General features: G+C 46.7%; 1 protein-coding gene across 8 annotated transcripts in view; it reads left to right on the top strand.

Annotated features, from left to right (window-relative positions):
• KANK1 (KN motif and ankyrin repeat domains 1) overlaps nt 1-16,920 on the top strand; it is a 135,946-nt gene that overhangs the window by 89,225 nt on the left and 29,801 nt on the right. The window contains exon 1 of one of the 8 annotated variants that reach the window (XM_075410810.1): nt 10,921-10,940. The exons of 4 other annotated variants lie outside the window; for them this stretch is intronic. The gene's annotated coding sequence lies outside the window, so the exon portion shown is untranslated. Of the gene's footprint in view, nt 1-10,920; nt 10,941-14,882; nt 14,902-15,264; nt 15,307-16,737; nt 16,758-16,920 lie in introns of those variants that run through there. 3 more of the 8 variants (XM_075410811.1, XM_009938173.2, XM_075410809.1) reach the window with 3 other exon arrangements.

The raw sequence follows: 16,920 nt of genomic DNA, 5'->3' as shown, positions 1-16,920 counted from the left end.
CATGTAAAATGCACGTGCTTTGCAGAAGGACAAAGCACCGAGAAATGGAGCAGGTTTAATTGGTCTGTCTCTTGTTCAGAGATTAGTGCAGTTGTGTCTTGTTCTGGATTATCTTCCGCAGCTGCCCGGAAGCTTCTTACATCTCACCTAGACAGAGGACTGTGTTCATTCCTCTCTGACGAGGCTTGCTCATGGAGTAATGCACGCTTTCCTTGTCTGAGCTGTTGAGATGCACTCGCACGGGCAGCACCTGGACCTTCCCATGTATGCCTGCTGCGGCTCCCTGTGGAAATACTTGCCCTCTACACTCTGAGCGGCAGCTGAGGGTGCTGATCTTGTGTTTTAAAGCTTTAAATGCTCCAGGGACTAAACAGGCATGCCTTGCTGTTTACGATACCCTGCAACCCCACTGAACTGGTGGTGACTGACAGTGATAAAAGCCCATTAGGTCAGCTTTGCACTGGTCTAGTGGCAGTCGGGTGAGAGGTGCCTGCGTGGAGGAGCAGCCCGTGGGGCTGGGTGCAAGCACTGGTAGTGGAGCAGGTGCGTGTCACAGGAAAAGCACCAAGAATAAACTTTTTCCAGACTTGAAAAATTATTCTCTCAGCATCTTCTTCTTTCCTGCTGCTCTCAAGATAGACAGCTCAGCATTTTTTGGGCCATTTAACTCAAAAGAGTGTATTTTTCCTCGAAACTAGTCTACAGTATTCCTCACTCCCTTCCCAGATTGTCCTGCAGAAAGTGGTTTATGAATAATGCGTATGAATATCCAGCCTGTGGGAAGGGAGAGGATTTTGTTGCTTTTAAAAGGATACAGTCCCCCAGGGAAATGACTTGGATGGAAGTAAGTTGATTACAGCTGGTTGTCTTCTGTCCGTGAACACTGAGTGCCTGCATTTAGACATGTTCCTTGCAGAAAGGTTACTGCTGGAGCAGAAGTACTTGGGAAGCTTCTTTTAACGGCCATCTCTCTCGTCATCGCCTTTCATGCCATTTGTAAGGCTTTGGATTAGAGATGACAGAAGATCAGCCCTTCCCCTATCATGTTTTCACAGCAGTTTTAGGGTCTGTGGGAGTGCTTAGGCTGCCCACGTTGGCATTGCTGCTGTATCTCCATTTCCTTCCTCTGGAAACACGACTCCCTTTGGTGGCAGAGTACAGATTCCTGCCAGGATGTCCCTGTGTAACCAGCTCTGAGCTTCGGGACAGACGTGTGCTTGTGGCCATCCTCCCCTTTCTTTCTCCCATTCCCTCCTCTGATTTCATCCGGAACTCACACTTGCCATATTGGCTGAAAGCAATGGTTGACCTCCACTGTGGGGTGCATGTTGCAGCTGGCGGTGTCTAGGGGTTCACAGATCCACCAGGTCCAAATAGGGCTCTCCCCATCTCGCTTAACTCTTTAAAACTCTTCACAGCATGAACTTGGCCTGCGTTAGGTGCAGCCTCCTGAGATTTTTCTTCACCTGACTCTTCACACAGACTTTGACAAAACCAAGCACTCAGACACTCGGAGAGGTAGGTGAGTGTGAGATCCCATCATACTCTTTCATGCTTTTGGTCCATCCTTCCCCACTTGCAAGGACTTTTTCCCCGTAGAAGTAGATAATGTGACCCTTACCCCCTCTCACAGCCCATCCCTTTTTCTTGCTCAATTTCTCCTCCCTAGTTATCTCACACTGTAATGAGTGTTTCATGTAATTGTCTACTCTTTTTTTTTTATGAATATATTCCTGAATGTTTTTTCTTCATAACAGTATGTTGCTGTCCTTCAACATAGAGGACCTGTCTGTGATATTTCTGTATCGCCCTTCAGTATTTGTTTGAAAGTAGTGAGAGGGAGGGATGGAGGGAGGGGGTGGAAACTGTTTTTAATAGCTGGGTTTGAAGGTTTGGTCAGATTACGGTGAGGATCAAATTAACTGATAATTTGGAACAGATTGTTCTCCGTATGTAAACCAGGCATCACTGGTCTGGAGTAGTCTCTTACTGCTGAGGGGCATGTTTGTTGATGCACTCCTAGCCCCTTCCCTACCCTCTCTTCACACAACCAACCCCTCTGCCTGGAGAACTCTCATTTGGGTTGCAGAAGATCTAATAATAAAAAGAAAACACTTGTGCAACTTAGATGCTGTTACTGGAATTTCAGGTCTAATCCTAGCAACAGGACAAGTTTTAATACTTGGTGCACACTGCTTGATAGATCTAAAGTGTGCAGCTTAAAAAAAAAAAAAGTACAGTGCCAGAAAATAAAATAAAATGCATGGTTGTGGTTTAAAAAGTGGGCTGATTTGCATATGATAAAAGCACAAAGACAAGATCAGAGCAGTCATGTTTTAAGGGATTATGAGGAGTGTTTTTTCACCTCAGGAAGTCCATGGCTATGCCCTTTCTCCTCCTCTTCCCCCTCCCTCCAGCAGAGATTGTGATTCTTAAGATTTAGATATGGTTTTCTGTATCTTAAATTAAAAGGTTAAAGAAGCGTGCATTTTAGAATCGTTCACTTCTGCTCCTCTCTTTTTCTGTGTGGAGACAGATGGCTGTTACATAGCTTTTAAGCTTGCCAGTACTTGGGCGTGCTCACAAGGCTGTGCATCCATTGCATCGCCCTTTAGACTTTCACCTTTTTCCATTGCCATCATTAGTTACAGTCCTGTGCCCTTCCTCTGCTCTCAGACAGTGTGTCTGCCATCCAGGATGCTGGTCCTTTCCTTTTCCTTCCCTGATATTCCACTCAGGCACTTTCTCCAATGTCTCACCCCAGCTCTCTCTGAGGACACACGCAGGGACTTCTCCTGGGGTGCAGTCCCTGGGGAGCGCAGTCTGTGCCTCCCCCCTGATATCCACCTTTCCTACACCCCCCGCTCTGCCTCAGTGCTCAGAGCCTTCCTCGCAACCCGTCTACAGTGCTGTGGAAAATGCACTGTTGATGATTCTGGGAAAGTTGCTTCCCTCTCCCTTTGCAGAGAAAAGTTGTAAGGCTGCAACTCTACAGACACATGCGTGGCTCAGCCAGACCGTCTCAGCCTGTACCCCTGCAGGACAAGACACCAGGTACAACCAAGACTGCAGCAGACGGAGTGGGATCTCTGTGCAAAACTGAGCAGGGCGTCTCCTGCTCCACTCCAGCTTTACTGTCCTCCTCTGATGCTGATGCTGGTGAGGTACTGCACACATTGTTTATCAGCACATTAGTAATGGACATGTGTAGTCTTGCCCATGGATCCTGTTAGTTAACGCGTGGCACTTGCTTTTTGCCCCAGTTTGAGTGGCACTTCTCCTTGTCTTAGCCTTTTGCATCATCAGTGTGTCGTTGTAGGTAGAACTGCAGTATTTCTGGGGTAGTAATCGTTACCAGAAACCCATGGTGTTTGAGCGCAGAGTCTTGATCCAAGTGAGAAAAAGGTGCCTAAAACCATAGTCTGTCCAAGCCTTCCTGGCAAAGCTGTGAGTCCCCTCCTGCACCCACTGCATCTGCTCAGCTGGGGAAGTCGGGGGTAGCGACGGAAGGACATGGGATGCCTTCCATGGGATGCCTTCCATGCTGGCAGGATCCACCACCTGACCCAGAGGGACACAGTCTGCTCTTTTCAAAGGCACCAGGACACAGTCGCTAGGCTGACACCTCCACTCGGGTTCCCAACAGGCAGAAGTTCACTTCGCATCCTTGTCTGTGGCATAAGAAACCTGTACATTTATTTCCAGATTTGAGAATGCACGTTTTTCTTCTGCAGCCATAGATTTTTCCTTTCTCTTGTGTTTGTGTTCAGTGTCACTCACTTTTCATCTCTGCAAAATGGGAAAGCAAAGCTGAGCTATAAAGCCCTGCTGGGAGCCACAAGCTGAGTTGCTAGCTCACACGGTTCTAACACCTGAATGGAAACAATCATTCAGTATGCCTGACTGTCCTTACAAAAAAAGAAGAAAAAGAAGAAAAAAGCATTTCACCAAATTTGAAGGCTTGAATGGTCTACTCACTCCCACAAGATGACTTCTTACTGTAAGCTTTTCCAAGCAGTCATGTCAGGACAACAGTAAAGATCATGACTTGCCTCATGAGACATGAAATACCAAGTAGTTGAAGTTCATTGTGTGTGAAGCTAAACCAGGTGGACACTTAACATTGATACAGGGTGCATTTTTCTGTTGCATCTTCTCTGTGGGTAGGTGCTAACTAGTGAGGGATCCAACTGTAGTGTGCACGGTCTTTCATATGGAGGTTTTGAGTGTTACATAGTCATTGGGTCAGATTAATCATCCATAACTGTATCTCCAGGCACTTGACCAGTAGATCTCCTTACAGTACTAACACATCAGCTGCGGCCTGACATTTGGAACCCAGTTATTGAACACCTTACAGCTACCCTGAAAATAAACATTTGACACCATGACTTAAAACCGATGGTGGACCACCCAGGAAGTCTCTGGGTCACAGGTTTCTGGAAGCCGAGAGGAGAAATGTTGCCGTGTGTTTGCTTTCTTCCTACGCCCTTCCAGAGGCATCTGCTAGGGAGGAGTAGGTGGGTAGGCCAGATCAGTCTCAGGTTTGACCCGGATGGCTAGTGGGTTTAAAATGATTCTATGGAAAACAGCTGCCAGCTTCTGAAAGACTGTAAAGAAAGAAACCCAAACCCATAGTAATGCTGCCCCTCTCTGCCAAAACAAAATCCGCTGCAATAAAACCGAGAACAACTGCATATCCAGCCTTCACCAAAATGCAACAGCCATGATTTTGGGGGTAGGAACATAAACTTGGCAGGGGTGGGTCAGGCCAAACTCTGCACTCCCCTGACTGGATTGTTGTAGTTGGGCAGATTAGTTCATTCTCTCCAAGCAGAGCCCCTCCAGTGCTGAGGAGATGGTCTGTTGGAGGCAGGTGTTTTAAAGAGCTGCTTTTCATCCATTGCCTTCCACAGATCCATTGTGTCCTCTCTGCCTGTTGTTTTCAAAAGGAGTGTGAAATAACCTGCTCTCTAGGTAAGAAGTTACCAGCTGGATGGCTGCCCGTACACCAAATCTTACATTCATTCTGCTGCAGACCAGGTCAGGTTTTTTGGTCACTGGGGAGCTGTGCTCTGACCTGAGTTTTGTTTCTACTGTAAACAGTAGCTGAATGAGTTTATTTGGCATCATAATGGTCTCAAAGGCCAAGAGAATAAAGGCATGTGTGCTCTTTGCTTTTAGATGTTGCTGGTGCCAGCCCAGATGTGTGCCTCCGTATTTGGCTTGCTGGACAAGGGACGAAGTGCTGATACATGTTATGGGTTATTGCTTGCACTCGTGGCAGGTTTTTTTTCAGCCTGCTGAGTTGGCTGAGCTTTGATGAGAGTCCACTGAAGGTGCGTGACTTGATGCAGGGCTCGTTCAGATGTCAAGCCCTTGAAACCACAGTGTAATGATAAACAGATGGAGCATGTGGAGACAGCTGCTGCAAGTTGTTCTTCTCTAAACAGGGTATCATACTGTCTTTTTTTGGAAAAATTAAATCATATAAAGTTAGAGAATTTTTTCTTTCCTCTGAGCAGAATCCTGACTCTTGAGAAGGACATTTTGGCCATACCTTCTCTTCTCATAACTTTTATCGTGGATGTCACAGTTTTTTTCACAGTGGAAAGCTAGATGGGTATTTTCACATTCTCCCCTTCCTGGTGTGAAGAACCGGCTGATGGAGCTAGAGATGCCCACCTGTAACCCCCAGTGCTGCTGTGCATTGCTTGTCCTCACTGGGCTGGTCGCTGGCTCTGCAGGTGGACAGACAGGCCTTGAAGGGCAGTGAGCGCAAAGTGGTGGTTGCAAGCTCTGGGCAGTGTTTCAAGGGCTGAATTTTTGCTTTTGTTTCCCTCAACAGAAAGCGTGGGTTGGGTTTCAGCTGCCCTAGAGTTTTTCTGTCTTCTAGGAGAAACTTCAAAGCATGTTTAGAAGCTGTTCCCAAAGCGTTGTTTATGGAGAGCTGCTTTTCTTTATGGATGGGGTTGTTAGAGCAGAGACCAAACCAAACCAAGGTCAGCTGAAATTCAGTACCTTCATGGTCCATAGATCTAACAAATTGGCTACATCTAGAGACCTTCTTTGGACTTTTTTTGGGAGCTCATGTTTATAGTGTATGCATCAATGGCTTGTAATTCAAGGAAATACGTAAAATTACCTAGAGGGGAGGACCTAGTTTGTAGTCCAAAAGTTGATGCCTGTAAGTGTTAAATATTACCTTGCTGCATACTGAATGCCACTGAAGCCACTAGACATGCTCAGGAAACTCTTTTATTGGAAGTCTGTGCCATTTTAACTGAAGGTGCTGTGAAGGACTTGGACGTCTGTCCTGTCATTTCAGCACAAGATCCCACTTCTGTTTGAAGCACAACTGTTATAATGTGCAGTAATCTCGGAAGTTACTTCAGCAATTCATTCCCCCTTTTTTTCTTTTGTTTTAAGTGTTCTTTGTAAATCTGGGTGGAAGGCATGGTAACAAAACTCTTTTCCTTTAGTCCTGTGACATCTGAGGACCACTATCCTCATAAACTAGCCTCTGCTCTTGCCTGTTTACTTCTGATAGAGTCCCTGTTTGGCTATGCTACAGCAGCTGCTACTGTAAGCAGACATATGAAGAGAGATGGAGCTGAGGCCTTTGAGAGTCTCTTTACGGTGCTGAGAAGTGACAGTATTGGTACCTGGAATCCCAGTTGTCCTTACTTGGGTTAATACCCAGTGTTATGTGGAAACAAGAAAATTGAATATGGAAAAATCAAATATGTTTGTGCATCATTTCGAAAGTGCTTGTACTAGCGTGAAGGATGTCTCGTATTTTGACTGTTTCAGAAAAAAAAACTGTGTCTGTAGCTTTATACTAAAAGCTTTTATTTTTATCCCTCAAATTGTAAGTTGCATTTGAGAAGAGTAAACAAAACAAGACTGAATGTAACACAGGCAGAATTGCAGGCAGTGGTGGTTACAACAGAGGTAACTGTTCTGCCCAAATTATATCAATGAACCTTTCTGTGCTCTCAGTGCACACGTGGGAGTGAGAAATGAGGGGGGTGGGGGTGAAGGGCTTGGGGAGGAAGGGAGAGCGGGTGGAAGAGAAGTCACTCGAACTTTTAATTTCCTCTTGGGAATAAAGTCTGTCTTCATCAGAGGAAAAAAAAAATATGTTTTTAGTGTGTCATTTGGTCCTGCTGCCCATCTTATGCATTTTAACCCTTGGGGAGCCGGAGGCGTCGCACAGGGTCTGGAATGCGGTGAAGGAAAGCACTGGCGCTGCGCTGGGCTGGCTGCCGGGCTGCGACTGTCTCAGGAAATTCCAAATGAGTATAAATAAATGCTCTGTAGCAGCCCCTGGGCTCCCTGCCTGCTGGCGTGTCGGGAATACGCACTCCCTTTAAGGCAAAGGAAAGTGTGCTTCAGACTTAATTTCCTGAAAAACTAAACGCGGCAGCGTCGGAGTGTTTGCTCCTGGATTCTGGGGGGATCGGTGAGTGAGACCCTCGGGCGGGCGGCGGGGGAGGGGAGATGCGGGCGCCTGGCTCTGCTAGCACTGCGGGCCAGCTCCGAAAAGGGGTGGGGGTACCCCGGGGCAGCACAGCTCAAACCAGCCTTCACCGTTCTTTTAGGGTACTGAGCTGGGGTGGGGGGTTTTAGGGTTTTTAACAGTGCCTGGCTAGCTGGGTTGTCTGCCGAGTGCTGCCTTCTGAAGGGAGTTTGTGCTTGCAGTTTCGCACACCCCTGGTAGCCTCTTTGTTTCTGTTGTTGCATGCAGAGTAGTTTGTTTCCTTCCACAAATGCAGGTTTTCTAGTGGGAGGTTGGTGTTGTGAGCACTCAAGCGAAGGGAGCGCTGCACCTATTTACTGTAAGGCGTCGTTTCGGTGGCAGAAAGGTAGCTGTTACCCTTGGAGTTGCTCGTTTTGAATAATGTTCATAGACATTTGATTACGAGCCACTGTTTTTAGCTGTTCAGAATGTGCATAAAGAATTACTTCTGAAAGTGACCTTTTCCATATTTTCTCTGATGATCACTTTTTAAACTTTTTGGGAGAAAATCAGTTCCTCGGTCTGAACTATTTTTAAGTGTAGATAAAAAGCTTTCAGTGTTTTTGGAAAATGCAAATTGCTTATGCGTTTGAAGTTTGGAAGGCAACACACGTCTTGTCTCACACAAGGAATCAGTACTAGATTAATATAAAAAGGGGTAGGAGGGAATAATTCCCAGTATTTGAAATATCGTACTGATTATGTAGCATAAACTATATTCCTTATGGAGGTAAGCATGTGACAAAATTATGTCCTTCTAGGACTCATAAATACAAATATTTGTAGAACCGTTCTTGCAGAAGACAATTCTTCCATTTTTTCCACCCTGTGCACAGCTGTAAGACCAAAGTGAAACTGTAAATCAGTTTTAATATTCCATGGCAGGTTTATATCCCAGGTGTCCAGGTTCTTTCCTGATGGTTACTCCTGTTACAATAGCCCTATGTATCTATTCTCCGCTTCTCACCTCTTCGGAGATTTATAGGCACAGAAGAGTAATGAGATTATAAATCTAAATATTTTGGTTTTGTGATTCAGTTGTTCTTGGCTAGAAAGCAAACACAGCCGTCTTTGCTTGGGCTTCAGCAGGTAACACTGATGCACGGTTGTGTTAAAAGACATTTTCAGGCAAACAACTGGCTTGCATCCATGACTCCTTTTGGCCCCCATGGGGAGTAGGGAGATGATTCGATTGAGTGAGGAAGGTAGAGAAATATTTGGGGGTTTGCTCCTGTTCTGCTTTGCCAGCCCTCTATCTTGGTTTATCCTACTATGTGGATGCAAGCCTTCATCTTTGTAATTATTTTTTCCTTTGTCATTTTTCTGGTGACAATGAAGTGGTGTAAAGTAGCAGGGGAAGATGGATGTACTGTTGGAAGAGTGGGGCAGGTATGCCACATTTTCAAGAGCTGGCAAGGGAGGCAGGGGAGCTTCGGGGTTTCTCCTGTGCAGCAGAGGACAACAAGCTGCCTTACCAGTGCTGGGACTCAGCTTCACTCATGTTCATCAGCATCGCTGGCTGAACCAGTTAGCCCAGATCTGCTGGGATGTGTTTTCAGAAAAGAGGGCTGTGATGGTCTGAAACTGAGCTGCTCTGCTACTGCCGTTGGTAGAGAACGTAGTATGACTTTCTTCCAGGCTGCGAGGAGCTTGTGATTGGTATCTACTGTTTGCCATAACTTACATTATTTTGCCAGGCCTGAGTTAGTCTGATTTGGAAAGTATCTTTAAATTGAATGCTCTTCATTTGTCACAAATGTGCCTGGAGCCAGTAAGTGTGCACACAATGGGAAGTGAGTTAAATGCGTGCTTCAGGGAATGATGAAGGGCTCTTCTCAAGTAGACAAATACTGCAAGATGAAAAAATACACATGGAATCAGGTGCTTAGAAAGAATGAATTCATAGTGGTTTGGACTTGCTTGTTGGCATCTGGCTTTCAAACGTAGGTAAACAGGATTGAGACACCCCCCATTTCAAGCCCAAAATTAGAGGATGACTGTTGACATCTCATTGCACTTCCCAGTGACGCCTGAGAGAGCAGGAGGCTAACTTTACGAGGAAATGAGCTTCTCTGAGGGAAGAGCATCTTCTGTGGCTGAGCCAACTAAGCCCCTGTCACCAGTTCAGTAGTTTGCTTTCAGTGTAAGGCAAGCTCTTTCTTCCTCAGTTGCATTTCTTGACATGACACATTGGTGTCATTGGACACATTTGATTCGGGAAATGCATCAGTGCAATGCAGCTAATGCTGCCACTTGCATCTGACTTGCTTGGATGGTGGACCTGCTGGTCATGCTCAGAGCCACAGGACACCCGCGAGCTGGCTTGTGACAGCAACTTGCCCAAGTGACCACTGGTTTTACAGCAGTTTCTACCCGGACGTGGCAGTACAGCAGCACCCATGATGGTTTCTGCTCTGCCTTTCCCTGCTCTTGGTGGGGCAGTTAGCAGAATAATCTAATGACTATATCGCTTCCCACCCATGCCCTTCTTCCTGCCAGCCGTGGTTTGATTTCCCCTGGGACCTGTGAGTCAGAAACTGGGATGGAGGCAAAACAGACTGCGCTCTTAGTTTTGAGTTTCCGTGGTTAGCAGCCTTGAGGTGGTGCACATACAGAGACGTCCCATCACAGAGCTGCCAGATCTTGAGCTATTCCCAGAAGGCGAAAGTGGTTGAAAAGGAGACTTATTATCCGCCTCAAATAAGGGAGTTGTCAAGAATATAAAGTAGATTTTGTGAATTTGATAAGGGGGCATATTGCAGTCGCTCTCAGGACAGTTGGTTGTGCGCTTTTTTTTCCGACAGGAATAGATTTTTCATAAACAACATTAATCTTTTATTCAGGCTTAATTAATTTGCATGACTTTGTTGTAGCCTATATTTTCTATTTTAAATTAACTTCTGTTTGTGCTGCAAGTTTTCAGTTCAGAGATTCTAGAAGTAAAAGTTTTAGTTTTTAAAAAAACTAGAGAGGGTTAGGAGGTGTGGTTTTTGAAAGGCATTTTTTTACTTTCAGCTCACAATTTTTGGTTGTGGGTATATGGTGTTCAAATATAAACCCTCTTTTTTACCATGTGAAAGAAAACCTTTAATGGTGTAAAAAAAGGTAATGTGACCTTGAAAGACCCCCTCCTAACACCAAAAAGGCTGTTCACTATATATATGTAGATGCCTTTGGGCAGCAGGCTGGTGAGCATTCTGAGCATTTTCATGTGATACCCAAATGCTCTGGTGTTCTTAGCTATGAACAGTACTCAGCACATAGTTAGCAAACATGCAGCAAAGGGAGAAGAATAAGAAACGCCAGAGTCTCTGCTACAAGGTTAAGAAATGGTTCTGTGGTTTAGGAATTGACCCTTGAGGAGGAGGTGACAGTGGGACGTCCAGCCTAGTGCATCCATCTGATCACTGGTACCAAGGTGAGAGCTGGCTCATTGGTTTAGCTATAATGCTAAACAAATTCAGTTTTTATTATGTTTTTATTATAATGATAATTCTAGTATAATGCCAAGCAGCTAAGATTTTTCAGGTTCAGAGGAACATGACTCCCTGAGAGACTGTTGTCACTGTGGGTTGATCAAGTCAATGGGGAAGCCCAGTTAAGTCAATGGAAAGACTTTTGAAGCTTTTAATGGGCTTTGCATTGTGGCTGTGGTTGGTTTGAGTTCTTCTTCTGTTGCCTGAATCATGGTCCTACTTCTTCTAGCGAGAGCATGGTATAAAGACAGCAGATCCATTCTTTAAATGCCTTCCTTTTTGGTAAATGTGGCATCTCAGCACAGTGCCCTACTGTTTGTGCTCACAGTGCAACCAAAACACAGCAGCCCTCTGAACCATTTTTCTGCAACATTGCTGCTGCTTATGTTCATTGACTTAAGTTGTTGTCCTTAATTCACTTCTGCGAGGCTTGCCACTACAAACATTTGAGCTGGAGCTTCTACATCATGAAATAAAACCCTACTTATTACACAGTGTTGTAGCTTCAGCCTTCCTCTGTTATTATTATCAGGGAAGTTGCTGTCCCCCATTTTTTTATTACAGCCCCCAACCCAAAGTACCAAGTATTTAGATGTCAGATTTAAAAGTCAGCTCCCTGGCTGGGGTATTGACACATAAATTTTAGAAAGTAATCTAAAAACTGTATAAAAATATTTTACTGGTTTTCTGCTCCTCATTTTTCTTTGCAATTAAATTTGAAGCAAGCATTTTATACTGGAGATTTATTTCTTCAGTAACACGTGCAGTAAATGGAATTCCTCTGTAACGGGAGAATCCTCCACATCTGCAGCGGTGGGCTTAGTAGCAAGGTTGGGCATCCCTCTCTGGCTGGGGCATTCTGGTTTGGACCTTAGTACCCCATACATACCCCACGGCCTCAGGTGCATCAGGAGTTAAATCCCGTTTGCTCCAGGCATAGCTGTAGCTGAGTAATAGCAAAACAGGTTACCTTTCTTACAAGGCAGTGTTTATTGGTGTTTTTTCCATAGCAGAAAAAGAAGGGAAGGTGTTACCAGCCACGACTACGCTACGGTGTAGTATGGTGGGCAGCTGTGCCGTTGGTTGTACACGCTGAGCTGGGTCATCCAAGCAACGCCAGCCTGGCACTGCAGGAAGGGTGGCTGAGGACAGCACCGGGCTATTGTCACGGCTGTCGTCGCGGGCATCAGCTTCTGTGGCTTCCCTCTGCGGTGCTGCGGTGGCTCTCCTCTGGGTGGGAGGCGAGCAGCCGACCGATGCAGCCTGCGCTCCATGCCTGCAGCCCTGGGCTTTCACTGCAGAGGGGAAAATAAAACACGCGATGCTTCCGCTGGGTCTGGCGAAGTACAGAAGCAGCTTTTTGTCCCTGTAGGTTTTTCCCTCTCGGTTGCTGAAACAAAATAAAATAAAAATATGATAGGTTGGTTGTTGTTTGGGTTTGGGGCTTTTTTATCCCCACGTTTGCAAATACTGGAAAGTTAGGCTGAATTGTTGGAGAGATAGTAATTTCACGGTATCTTCTGTATATGGCTAGCCAAAAGAGAGAGGATCACATGAGTGTGCTGCAAGGCTGAGGTCTATTTTCCAAGTGGTTTTGTTGTTGTTGTTTTTAACTTACGTTCAAATCCCAAAATCTGAAAAGGCGAATGAAGAAAAATTAATTATTCCATTCTGCTTTTTATTTTTGAACAAGTGCTCAGCCTCATGTGTTTTGGTTCTTTTCAGAAGGCGAGGCAGGTACTCATTTATATATGCTGAAGAACAGAAAAAGAAAAGAACAAAAGTAGTATTGGGGATGGGAGGAGAAGGGGAAAAGTATCAATTTCTTCTCTGTTGCAGTAAAGAATTTTTTTATTGTCTCTTTACTGATCCAGATAACCTTTCAAACTGAAGTTCATAGAATCATAGAATGGTTTGGGTTGAAAGGGATCTTTCAAGGTCATCTAGTCCACCGCCCCTGCAGTGACCAGGGACATCTTCCACTAGATCAGGCTGCTGAGAGACCCGTCCGACCTGACCTTGAATGTTCCCAGGGAGGGGGCATCTACCACCTCTCTGGGCAACCTGTGCCAGTGTTTCACCACCCTCATCATAACAATTGTCTTCCTTACATCTAGTCTGAATCTGCCTTCCTTTAGTTTAAAACCATTACCCCTTGTCCTATCAAAACAGGCCCTGCTAAAAAGTCTGTCCCCATGAGCGCATAAAGTTGAGCACATAAAAACACTGACTTGACTCCATTTATGCCAGCTATTGCCTCTGTATTTTTCTTCTGCAGCATTCTTTATGAATTGTCTTACGCCATAACTCTGGAGAGAGACTCTGTTATTCATAACATTATTTCAATGGAAAAGACTTTTTTAATAGCAGTCAGATCCGAGATAAAAATGCCTTAGAGCAGATGCCATAACCAGACGGGAAGAGAAGGCTTTAGATGTGATGTCTGTATTTTTCAAGGCACCTTAGACTTTTAGCTTCAGAAACACATCTTCAGTTGCTTCTCTTTGCTCTTCCTGGGCCCTCCGAGGTGGCTCGACAATAATGTCTTCCTAGCTTCCAGAACCAGAACTCTCTATCTGCCCACATTTTCACTTTTCTCTCCCTCAGAAGTCTCAAAGCACATCAACTAAATGTCCTATTTTTTTCCAGTTCTCCTGGTCTGGGAGCAGACATGATTAGTGTGGACTCGGGTAGGGCTGACTCAATATTTTAATATACTGATGTTCTTGTCTAGAGCATTGAATAGGATATAATTTAATAGAAATTGGCAAGACTGGAATGTTTGGACAGAGCCGGGCCCAGCAGTGCAGGAGGTGAGAACTGAAGAGTGCATTTTTTAAATACTGCTTGTGTCCTGCCCGTGGTTATTCTGCAGCAGGGAGGGGGAAGTGAAATCTTTGCATACTTCTGGAGAAAGGCATTAATAACGACAGCACCACAGCGAAGCCTCGGTGCTTCACAGAGTGTTTGATTTCACAGGTAGTGGCCTAAGAGCATGATGTGTTTGTGTCTCGCTGCATTCAAAGACGTTTCAGGAGAAAACAGAAGTGTCTGCAGCATTTTCACAGATGAAAGTGTGTGTGTTTGTGCATCTGTGCATACTGTTTCAGTGTAACACAACGATGTGATTAATATATGCCTGAGGTACTGTTGAGACTGGGGAACAGCTGTAATTTTAGCAGTGCCCATGATCAGCTGGCCAAGGATGAGACAAGACCCCCAGCAAGAGTGTTTGCACTGCCCGGTGTTTGGTGCAGTGCATTTGTGTGTGTTGGGCTGCATGGGGTAGGAGCCTTTCGATCACTTGAGTTCTCTGGGCATGAAGGCTTGCCTTTCTGGCTGAAGGGCAAAAGAGACAGCTTCCTCTGAGGTTAATGTGAGGTGCCTGCTTGTGTAGCACATGGTGCTCACCCACCAAAGCTAGGGAGTGAGGGCATCCACGGTTCATCCAGGACCCAAGGGCTGAAAGGGAGCAGGGCTGCACTCTTATCAGGTGTTTATTCATTTCCTTTTTATTAGGTTCTTGCTTGAAAACAGCCATCCATTTTGCTTTGTTCCATGCATAGCAGGCACACCCATTCTGGCCCTTTCACTGAGACAGCAAAATGCACAAAGGCTTGGCGCAGCTCCTGCACGCTGCATCAGTGCATTGTTGGTAGATGGCATGTCTGATCCTCGTTTGTCTTAATGTATCGAGAAACATCTCCAGAGATCAACTCATAATACTGGGATTGTGTTGCTGGAGTGCTCACTGCGTTGTTTTAAGGAGAAGTAATAGGCAGTCAGCTCCACGCACAGTCTCACGCTTGTGGAGCGCCAGAGGAGAACTGTGTCCTGGTGGTGCTGCCAGCTTAAGCTGAGGACCAGAGGGCTTCCACTGTGAAGACACTGAGCTGCCTGCAGGTGTTGTGGAGAGGTTTGGTGACAGATTCAGTGTCTGTGTTATTATTTTTTTATTATTTATTTTTTAAGGGTTTCTGCTGAACAATCTTAATACTATTCCTTGAAGAAGAAAAAAACGTATCTGGGATTCCAGTTTGACTCTCATGACTTAACATCAGATTTGCATGTCTTTTTAGAGGTTTTATGAATGTTTTTCCAAAGACGCATTAATTCTTAAATGCTGGGACTTCCAAAGAGTCTGTTCGTCCCTCCCCCATCCAGCACTTACGCATTGTGCCCATGGACAGCTTAGAGGAGCTGCCTGACTTCACTGGTGTAGTGATGGGACAGTCAAAGATGTTGCTGGGTAGGAAGACAAGGACCGAGACAAGCAGAAGAAAGGAACTGGGAAACGTGGGAGAACAGGTAAAATTGATGGAGCTTGAATTTACATGGGCTGGGTGAAGTGTCTAGAACCAAGCCCGCGATGAGGGGCGAGAGTATAATCAGATTTTGGGTTAGAATTAGCGGAGAGAGCAAATAGGTATAAGCAGAGAAAATAGGTGAGAATTCCATAGCATGGGAAGAAGGGAGAAGGAGACCAGGAGACTGTGGAGATGGAGGGCCAGTGTGAGAGGGGGGAAGAATGTAGGGTGCAGGCTGAAAGCAAGGGTGACCACCCTAGGGTGAGGAGCTGTGGGGGTGGAGAGTTGTCTGTCCATGGGGAACGCAGCCAGGGTGAGAACCTGGGAACAGAGCATGGGATCTGGGGAGGAAAAGGAGTACTTCGGAGAGCGTGCTCTGTCTCGTTCGCTGTCAGTGGGAGTCCTGGAGGGCTTTTCCCTGCCTGACACAGAAGCAGTCCTGTTGGAAGGAGCTGTGTGTGCTGGAAGTATGTGTGTATGCGTGTATTTTTGCTTCCACTCTGGTACTGAGGTGGCTATTTTGGGCACATCTATAAGTAAACACCGCAGCATGCTGAGGCTCTGGTCTTGCAGCAGAAGCGTGTGGTCTGGGGGGGGGGTTGTTTGTGTCCGCCGGACACTCTGTCCGCAGCCGCTCTGGCTCCGACGTGGGCCTGCCCGCCTGCATGAGTCCGTCCTGCGCTCCTCCCGTGGCAGAGAGAAGATCTTGTCTCCCGTGACGTGCTGAGCAGCATCCTCCTTAGGTCTACGGCTCGGGTCTCCTGCGGTAGCCGAAAGCGCAAAGGACCGCCATGAAAGCGGTCACGCTCTCTGTAGACCAGAGCTTTTCTGAAGCATCCCAAGGAAACTGGAAAAACAGGAGCTTCCCCCCCCCCCCCCGCCCCCCTTCTCAGTACACCATTAAGTCACTTCCTGCAGTTGCAGCAAGTCGAGAGTTTCTCTTTTTTTTCCCTGCCCCCCCCCCCGAGGGTTATACCCCTTTAAGAGGCCGCGGCTGCCGAACCTCGCCGTTCAGTAACTCCGGCACACACGGGGCTGATGCAGGTAACCGGAAAGCTGGCTTTTATTATTCCCCCAGCTCATAATTCGCAGCAGTTGTCGTGTCCCCGTGTCCCCCCGTCCCCCCCTCCTTTTTTTTCCTCTCTTCCCAAGCGGGACGGGAGGAGCAGGTTGTATAAATACTCGGCCCAAGGAAAGCCCAGCGGGTCTGGTGAGGTTTTATTTCGATTGCTCCGGGGACAGGCGCGCCGTGCGTCTGCAGGGCGGGCGGGCTCCCTCCGCAGCGGGGTTGCCGGAGGCGGGGGTCCCGCTGCCCGCCCTGCCGAGCTCCCGGAGCCGCGAACCGGGGTGCAGAGCTGTGCGAAGTCTGATGGCGTCGGCTGCGTGAGGAGCGGGGTCGGAGCTCCCCCCGCCTGCTCGGACGCACCCTCTGCAGAAGCCGGTCCCCGCGCGGTGCGTGCGGGACGGTGTAATCCCGTGGTCTCTGCGTGACAGCGTAGCGCGTGTGGAAGCTTGGTGTGACGGGGGAAGGCTGGAGGGTTCGGGGAAGGGGAGCTTGGAGCTGCTGGCGGCGCCGCGTCTGAGCGCCTTTCTGAACTGACGTCACCCGCGTGTG

Source organism: Opisthocomus hoazin, chromosome Z (genome assembly GCF_030867145.1).
Source record: "Opisthocomus hoazin isolate bOpiHoa1 chromosome Z, bOpiHoa1.hap1, whole genome shotgun sequence".
Taxonomy (NCBI): domain Eukaryota; kingdom Metazoa; phylum Chordata; class Aves; order Opisthocomiformes; family Opisthocomidae; genus Opisthocomus; species Opisthocomus hoazin.
The sequence above is the reverse complement of the archived record's forward strand: the minus strand, read 5'-3'. Positions and strand labels throughout refer to the sequence as shown.